The sequence below is a fragment of the Harpegnathos saltator genome, unplaced genomic scaffold, assembly GCF_003227715.2.
Source record: "Harpegnathos saltator strain DR-91 unplaced genomic scaffold, Hsal_v8.6 scaffold82, whole genome shotgun sequence".
NCBI classification, from domain to species: domain Eukaryota; kingdom Metazoa; phylum Arthropoda; class Insecta; order Hymenoptera; family Formicidae; genus Harpegnathos; species Harpegnathos saltator.
Window position 1 is genome coordinate 343409 of NW_020230671.1, and position 8259 is coordinate 351667.

The following is an 8259-nucleotide window of genomic DNA, read 5'->3' on the forward strand; positions in this document are numbered from 1 at the left end:
TATGAGCGATCGACTATCTCCACCTTTAGAATCGTACTTATCGCATATCGAGCCTTATCATTGTTCAACGAGCTGCCTGTTGTGCGTCACGTGTGATTATACGGTAAATTTTCACATTTGTTCACGCCGCGCGATGGTATCGCCACGCGTGTACGCACGGCGAGAAAAGTCTCGTGAAAAGTCTGGCGAGAGAGAGAGAGAGAGAGAGAGAGAGAGAGAGAGAGAGAGAGAGAGAGAGAGAGAGAGAGAGAGAGAGAGAGAGAGAGAGAGAGAGAGAGAGAGAGAGAGAGAGAGAGAGAGAGGCCGACAAGAGTTTCGCGCGAATGGAAGAGAAACGATTCGTGGCGCAGATAGATGTTACAGACGTTGCACGGCCGCTCAGAGCGGCGAGTCATTCAACGAACATTCATATGCTAAGCGAGCTACCGCGAAGCGACCAGTCAGATCGCACCGTCGAGATGTACACGTGTATGCAAATACCGCCGTGTATGTACATCGAGAAGAGAGAGCGCTAAAAGCGCGATTCGGCTCTCCCGACGGCTCCGCGCGGTTTCTCGTCTTTGATTCGCGCGGGACAATCTCGAGTTTTCTTCTTCCGGCCGTTCTGCGAAAATTTTGGAGGAAAATTTGGAGAAGCAGATCGCGACTTGACGGGGCGAGAGGGAGAGAAGACACGGGGCTGCGCTGCGCCCGGGATTTTCAAGGCGCGCTGTTTCTGCAAAAAAGTCACCTCGCGAGTCGGACTGCACGACTATATTGGATCGGTGCAAAAATAATCGCGATTTTAAAAGCGAAAAGCTTTTAAGCGCCGAGATTTTTCTAGTTACCGTTATCTCTTCCAGATCTTCTATCTTGTAGGAATAAACAAACTTGTTTCCCGTTGGGAGAAATGTGCGCGGGCCAGCTTTATTTTGATTAGTAAATATAATTTTTAACCGATCTATGCGTCTTTATACTCGATACGTAAAAACCGCAATTATTTTTGTACCAATCTAATATTAGGCGTACGCAAAACGCCTAATTTTGATCTTTCCTCTCAGCCCTCTAATGCAATTATCTTAAATTGAAATATTTTCCCACCGTTTGGTGTCTTTATAAGGTTGGTATTAAGCTTTTTAAAACGCCATTCATTATGATTCATTTGTGTAACTTTGAAAATAACGGTTGACACAACGAGCGACGAAAAACTTTATATTCCTCCGCCTCTGCTACTGACATGGAAGGTTATCCGGAGTCCATCCGCGAATTTAAGATTATCATACACTTAGGAGTATCATACATAATCCGCTTTTTATCGCCAGTAACAATTTTTGATAGAAAATCTTTTTTCCGCTCTCTGGAGAGCATTGAAACGCACGTGCTCAATTAGCGAATAATGCTGTTTTGCCACAATTTACGCGGCAGCCATTTTCCGAACTTCTGAATTTCTCTCATTTCATGCAGTCATCTTGAAACTGTCGCTTGGTCAACTCCGAGCTGTTCTGCAAGTTCTGCTTGCGTTTGGGACGGGTTTTCATTCAACGACGCTTCCAAATTGTCGGCCTCAAGCTTTCATGGTGTTCCAGAGCGCGGACGATTGCTCATACTAAAATCATCGTTTTTAATGCGACGAAACCAATATTTGCACGTATTATGCGACACAATACTTTCCCCAAGAACGGAGCAAACTGATTCACGCGCTACAGCAGCATTTTTCCTTGCTGGAATTCATATCGAACGCAGTGTCGAAGATAAAGTTTTCCATCGCTCGTGGTATCACGCTGTTATTTTTAGGGTTATGTGCATCAATTATTTGTAATATGGCGTTTTAAAAAATTCAGTACCAACCTCACAAAGACACAAAACAGCGGGAGAATATTTCAATTTAAAACAGTTACATTAGACTCTTAATAAATATTCTTTTCTTTAATATTCAAATGCTCAAATATTCAAACATTCTTTCTTTCAGCTCTTTAATGATTAGGGCTGAAGAAAAGACTGAAACTTTTGTATACTACATCTATATAAAAGCGGCCGAGGAGCTTCTCATCAAAATGACCTGACCGTCTCGTATCTTACATACGCAAGACACGATCGAAGGCGAAGTACGCGGAGAGAGCAATCGCTCTCGTTTTACTGGTTTTATTCGGTTATACGGGAGATGTAAGAGACTGTTTGATCGAAGCGAACGACAAAGTATTTCGACGAAGTCGCTCGCCACAATGCGAGACGCGAGACCGAGCGCTCCGAGTCAGCAGAGTTGAGCTTGAGTATGCAGAGGCCGGAAATTGATGAGTTTCATCGGTCGGACGAGTTGCATCGGTAGCACCGAGCTCGGCGATATATCAAGTGGCGATTGTTGATCGTATTATCTGAGACGGCTGTTTCTGTCAGCGAGCATTGCACTCCGCTTATTAATCGCGGAAAGATATCGCGCGAGTCGGCGGCTCCACGTGGCGATAAGTAGAGGAGAGCTCTCATAGCTACGATATTAATTTATGACTGTGAAGAAGTCAAACTCGTTTTGATTTACTGCAGGCATCGCGGAACTTCCCCGCGTTCGATGCAAATGCCAGCTGTATATTTGAAAATGGTGAGTTCTGCGGGTGCGCGCGTGCGCGTATGTGTGTGTGTGTGTGTGTTTAAATTCGGCTAAAAGATCGCAGTTACTCGGTCGACTTTATCGCGAGCTTCTTAATTAACACAAGGGCGTAAGATGATTCGTGTCGAGCGTTTTCTTCTTTTTCTTTTTTTTTTTCCTTTCGCGAATACGTAATTTGCGCTTTCTGTTGGTCGAAGAATTCAAATCAGGACGAGTGTCGCAATTGGATTCGTAAAATTTCGCTGGGCTGTTGATGATTTCATCGGCTTATCAGATAAGCCGCTTTCGAGAGATGTCGGATCCTGGCAATAACGTGAAAAATAGCGTGATTAATTTACAACCGATTGGCATAATTGATATATTATTACACGATCGATACGCTGACGACAAGCGGAGAATTTAGAAGTAAGCGACTCGAGCGTAGTTTCGCTGTCGTTCACCGTTCGACAGATTAACGCGAAAAATCTGAATACAAAATTAATCGAAGCAGGCGTATTAAACGATCATGCAGATCAGTGTCGACCCACCGGCGGCCAGATCAATCGGCGACCGAAGACTCACGCTGTCGTCCGGATGAGCGAAATAATGGATAATTAGCCGTTGTCGGCGATATCTGACGCGCTTCGTTCATCCGAAATATCAGACGCGGACTCGTGAATAATAGAAGACATTTCATAAAAAACATAGGGGAGATGGGGGACACTTGGGAGTTTTGATATTTTGCCTCCTACAACTTGTGTTCTTCAGAATTTCTTAATAATGATGATTGAGATTGATTTGTTGTTCTATTGAGAAATATAGTGCAAAATTGGAATAAACTGTCTTGACAATTAAGAATATTATGAAAGAAATTATGAAGAGGAAAATTTGTCCCGATTGTCCCCCCCCCCTACTTGGGAGTGGTGGGATAGATGGTTGGGAGAATTGGGACAAAGTAAAAAGTAACTATATTTTAATCATTAATTCACATATTAGTTTAATTATATATAACACGTATAAAAGTAATCCATACATACACAAATATATATTATTGTTAACATTATTATTAACATAACTAACATAAACTATTATGGTTGCCCAAATAAAATACAAGACAAAATCTTTTTTACTTTCAACAACGTGTTCCTAAGAAAGTTCTAAATAAAATAAAACAATTTCTAGCAACCAATAAAATTAAAATCACAGTTTCATAAACATAAAAAGGCAATTAAGCAAATTAGGCAATTTAGCGAAGTTTTATAAACATAAAAGAAAAGAGAATAATTCTTGTTTTAACTGGTTTTCGACCCTTGGTTGTTTTTTCTGCATGATGCTGCTTTAGCCAACGGATGAATTTTAGCTAGGGAAACAAGTTGTTTTCTTCTTTTGTTGGTTCTATGCGTGATGTAGATGGAGCTGGGATTAACTTGATCATGATTGATTTTCACTTGAGACGAAGATATCTCACGAGGTAAAGTGACTCTGTTGGTGGATCACAACAGGTGTATCTGTTGTGACTAATTTAAGATCATATTTATTCGTAACAACTGTCATTAAATAATCTTCTTCAGAGAGAGAGAGAGAGAGAGAGAGAGAGAGAGAGAGAGAGAGAGAGAGAGAAAATATAAGAATTAAAAGGAAAAATTCTTGTTTCTTTAAAAGCATTTCGAATGTTCAGCGGGGTAAATGCTTTAATCATAGCTGCTGATGATAAAGACTCTTTTAAGAGATAAGAGGGCACACCTGTGTAGTAAAAGTTAAAAACTATATATTAGAGTATATTGATTAATTTTTTGTAAAATGCAACCAACAAAAAGACATATCACATACATTAAAGAAGAAAATATTTACTTTTGATGTTCAAAAATGATTTAATATTTTTCCTGTTTTAAAACTGCATTTCTTTTAACCTTGGTAACAAACTTTTTAAGGATATCATGTAGAGACGCACCAGCTGTATTTTACTTCAACGTGTACTATCAACTGTTAAAAAGAAAATGGTACAGTCCCAATTCTCTCCCATGGTACCAACTCTCCTTCACCTCCCCTACGCCGTAAGGATCATCCCGAAAATTCCTCTCGCTTTTGACCACACGGTAATCCGCGTGCCGACTGATAACTAGCCGCGTGAAGGCTTTCTTACCGTGTCTGCGTCGCATCACGTCGCATCTCGTCGCGATTTCAGTCGCGTCTCGCGCGACACGTGGCGATATCGCTATCGGTGTCCTCATCTTGACGTCATCCGAGACGCGGGGGAAGAGTGTCGAGGACTTGCTCGGCAATATCTCGCGTGCCTGATTCGCCGGGCGGGCGAGTGACCCGAACGAAAGTGGACAGTAGGTGGCACCGAGGTCGTCGGGAGAGGGAAACCGCACGTGTCGATAAGGAGATCGTTGCCTCGGTCGAGAATACGATTTTGGAATCGAACTTTGCCGGCCGATCGGCCGCGTCCATGTTCTCTTTCTCTTTTTCCTTCCTTCCCTCCCACCCTCTCTCCCACCTCTCTCTCTTTCTCTGGTTTTCTATCTCTCCATTCCTTCGATGGGCCCGCACTCGCGAGAAGGCCTCCTTGGGAGACGAGACAACGGGATCAAGAAGCGGTGGGAGAGACAGAGATGGGAGAGATCGATTTGCGAGAGGCGCGAGTGCGCTCGAATTCACACGCTCCTTCATCGTGAGCCGAAACTCCCGGTATCTCGCTTGGATATCTGTCCTGATTCTTCATGCACATCCTAATGTATTCTGAGGTATCCTCCGATATCTTCACCTTGTCTATTTTCGTCTATGGCGTATGCCTTCGGACAGCTGGCCCTAAGACGTTAACAAACGTTCTGTTCATTCATTCTTTCTTTCTCCTCCTCCTCCTCCTCCTCCTCCTCTCTCTCTCTCTCTCTCTCTCTCTCCTGAACCGATTATTGATTCCTTATGCTCGCGAGGGACCCCATAGCGGCGTCCATCGATCGCCATTTCCAATTAACAGCAGCATTGATTGAGATTCTCACTAAAAAGAAAAAAAATATATGCGCACGCGAGAGAAATGTGCAAAAGTGCACAGAGAGACAGAGAGAGAGAGAGAGAGAGAGAGAGAGAGAGAGAGAGAGAGAGAGAGAGAGAGAGAGAGAGAGAGAGAGAGAGAGAGAGAGAGACACAGAGAGAGAGAGAGAGAGAGAGAGAGAGATAAGAAAGCGACCTTGGAGTGAACGGCACTGAAAAAAGAGTTATCGAGCGCAAAGTTTTAATTGCGATCGAGTTTGCCCGATACGTTCGCGGCACTTCCTCGTCCGTCCGCAACCGCCGGCGAAGAGCAAGACGCGCGAATGTTCAGGCTGACATTCCGGGATGATATTTTTAAACCGCGAGCCCGCGAGAGCCCAGCAGCGTCCTAGCAGCGTCCAATGCTTTTCCGGGTGTTACGCCGAGATGAGACGCGATGAGCTCGCCGCACGGTGGTCTAAAATCGTAAAAACCTGGCAAAAAGTCAGTTTTTCTAATTCGTGAAAATATCAGTAAGAATTATGGTAATTCCAAAACTATATGCGAGGAACAATTTTTTGTGATTTCTTGTAATTTAAATGCTTATACGTTGCCTTGAATACACAATACAAGTGGATAAAAATGAAGAATTTTTAGTATGTTTCACATGCCGCTTTCTGCACTGTATTTACTATACATCAGCCTTTAAATTAGTTAGTGGTTCACTAAAATGTTTTAGTACAATGTATTATTATTTCACATGCATGCTTTAAGTATTATTCGCAAAATTGACAAGTAAACTTAACAATCGATACTGCAACTTTATTACAAGCTTCAGCCGTCCTTAGCCAAAAAAGTTATGTTTATGGTCAAATTGACCAGAATATCATACTCTTGAAGCATGTGAGGAAAGAAATTTTGCTACTCTTTGCTGATTTCGTTTCTATAATAAAAAATCAGGCGAGCATTAAGTTACAGTTGTTAGTTATGTGATTGTAATTTCTGTGTGTAATCAGAAGAAAACTATTGGTGTCATAGTAAACATAGATAACACGCGCGCGTGTGTGTGATATTTAAGGCAATATTTAAAAAATAAATTTATTTATATTTCTTTACGAGCAGATGGTTTATCTCCTTTTATCGTTGTATGTTATTGTTTTTAAAAAAAGTATCGGTAATCTTTAAATTTCGGGAAATATGAGCTGTAAGATAGCAATATTGGCAATAATATTTGTCTTCGTATGACATTTAATTATGAAAAATAATCTGAGTCGCTATCTTCAACAATTGCGGAATAATTAACTCGTACCGTTTCGAAAACCCCACATATATAACCACTGTATATAACTTATTGTTATATCGCGAGTTATTACTAACGATAGTAATTTTTGTCACAAAATCGGGCGTTTAGACAATTGTATGCCGGGAAGTCGAAGCGTGCCCCTTCGTTTGCTGCAGAACACGCTGCAACGCGCTCCGCCGACTGCGCGGATCGCCGCGTTCCGCGCGCTGACGTAAGAGACTCTCATGAGAAACAATAATCGCCGGGGGCAACGAGACGCGACGCGACGCGGACGCGGACGCGGACGCGGACGCGTCCGCCCCGCCGACGACACCTCGGTCGTATTTTTCGGAGCAGCCGCTGCGACACGCGACGCTCCCGTCGATGACGATAAATGGCAGAATGATTGGCGGCACTTTTCCACGGCGGAAAACATATCGTGACTCAGCACGACGGCGGAGCGTGCTAGTCTTCCCCGGCTCGATGCCACGTCCGTTGAAAAGTCGAAGATCAAGACGCATTGTGATACGTGCGAGGTGAGCGCAGAGTATTGTCGATACACTATCGATGCGCCGCGCGTTCTCTTCAGTCGCATTTTTAACATTTTTCTCATCAATCGCCGCGCGAGACGACCGCGGCGAAGGACGACCGCGCCGCACGACCGAGATCAAGGTGTGCCTTTGTGCGCGCACGACCAAGCGGCTTTTTTTCGCGCGCGGAGCGAGCGAATGCCGAGTATGCAGAAATCGCGTCGAATCCACGCTGTTGGTTCGTTCATTTTTTTTCTCCTTTGTTCCCAGTAGTATACTACTGTGATCAAAAGGTATCCGAACTTTATTAAAAAGAAATCAAAATTACAATTCAATCGTGAAAATTCTTATAGTCTCCTTCAAAGTAGTCCCCGTTGCTTGCAACGTACATATGCCAGCGTTTGATCCAGTCCTGGAAACATCGCTCATATACGGCAGACGGTATGGCCTTTAATTCACGCAGCGATTTTTCTTTCATGTCCTCAATCGATTCGAAACGCTGTCCGCGAAGTGGTCCTTTCAACAGGGGGAACAGGAAAATGTCGCAGGGGGCCATGTCTGGTGTTATACGACGGAGCTTGCGGAGCGACATTCGTTAAGCTTTTTGTCAGAAATTCACGCGCAAGTGTCGAGGTATGCGATGGTGCGTTGTGGTGATGCAGAATTCACGAGTTGTTTTCCCACAATTCCGGTTCTCACAATTCTTACGGATTGTGTGCTGGCACGATCCAAATGATATTCCAACTTCATCTGCTATCTTTCGCACAGTCAATCGACGGTTTTGGAGCACCAATTCTTTCACTTTCTCAATGTGAGCGTCATCTGTTGACGTTGATGGTCTTCCAGAGCGTGGGTCGTCTTCAGCGGATTCTCGTCCTTCTTGAAACTTCTTAAACCACTCAGACGTACTTGTT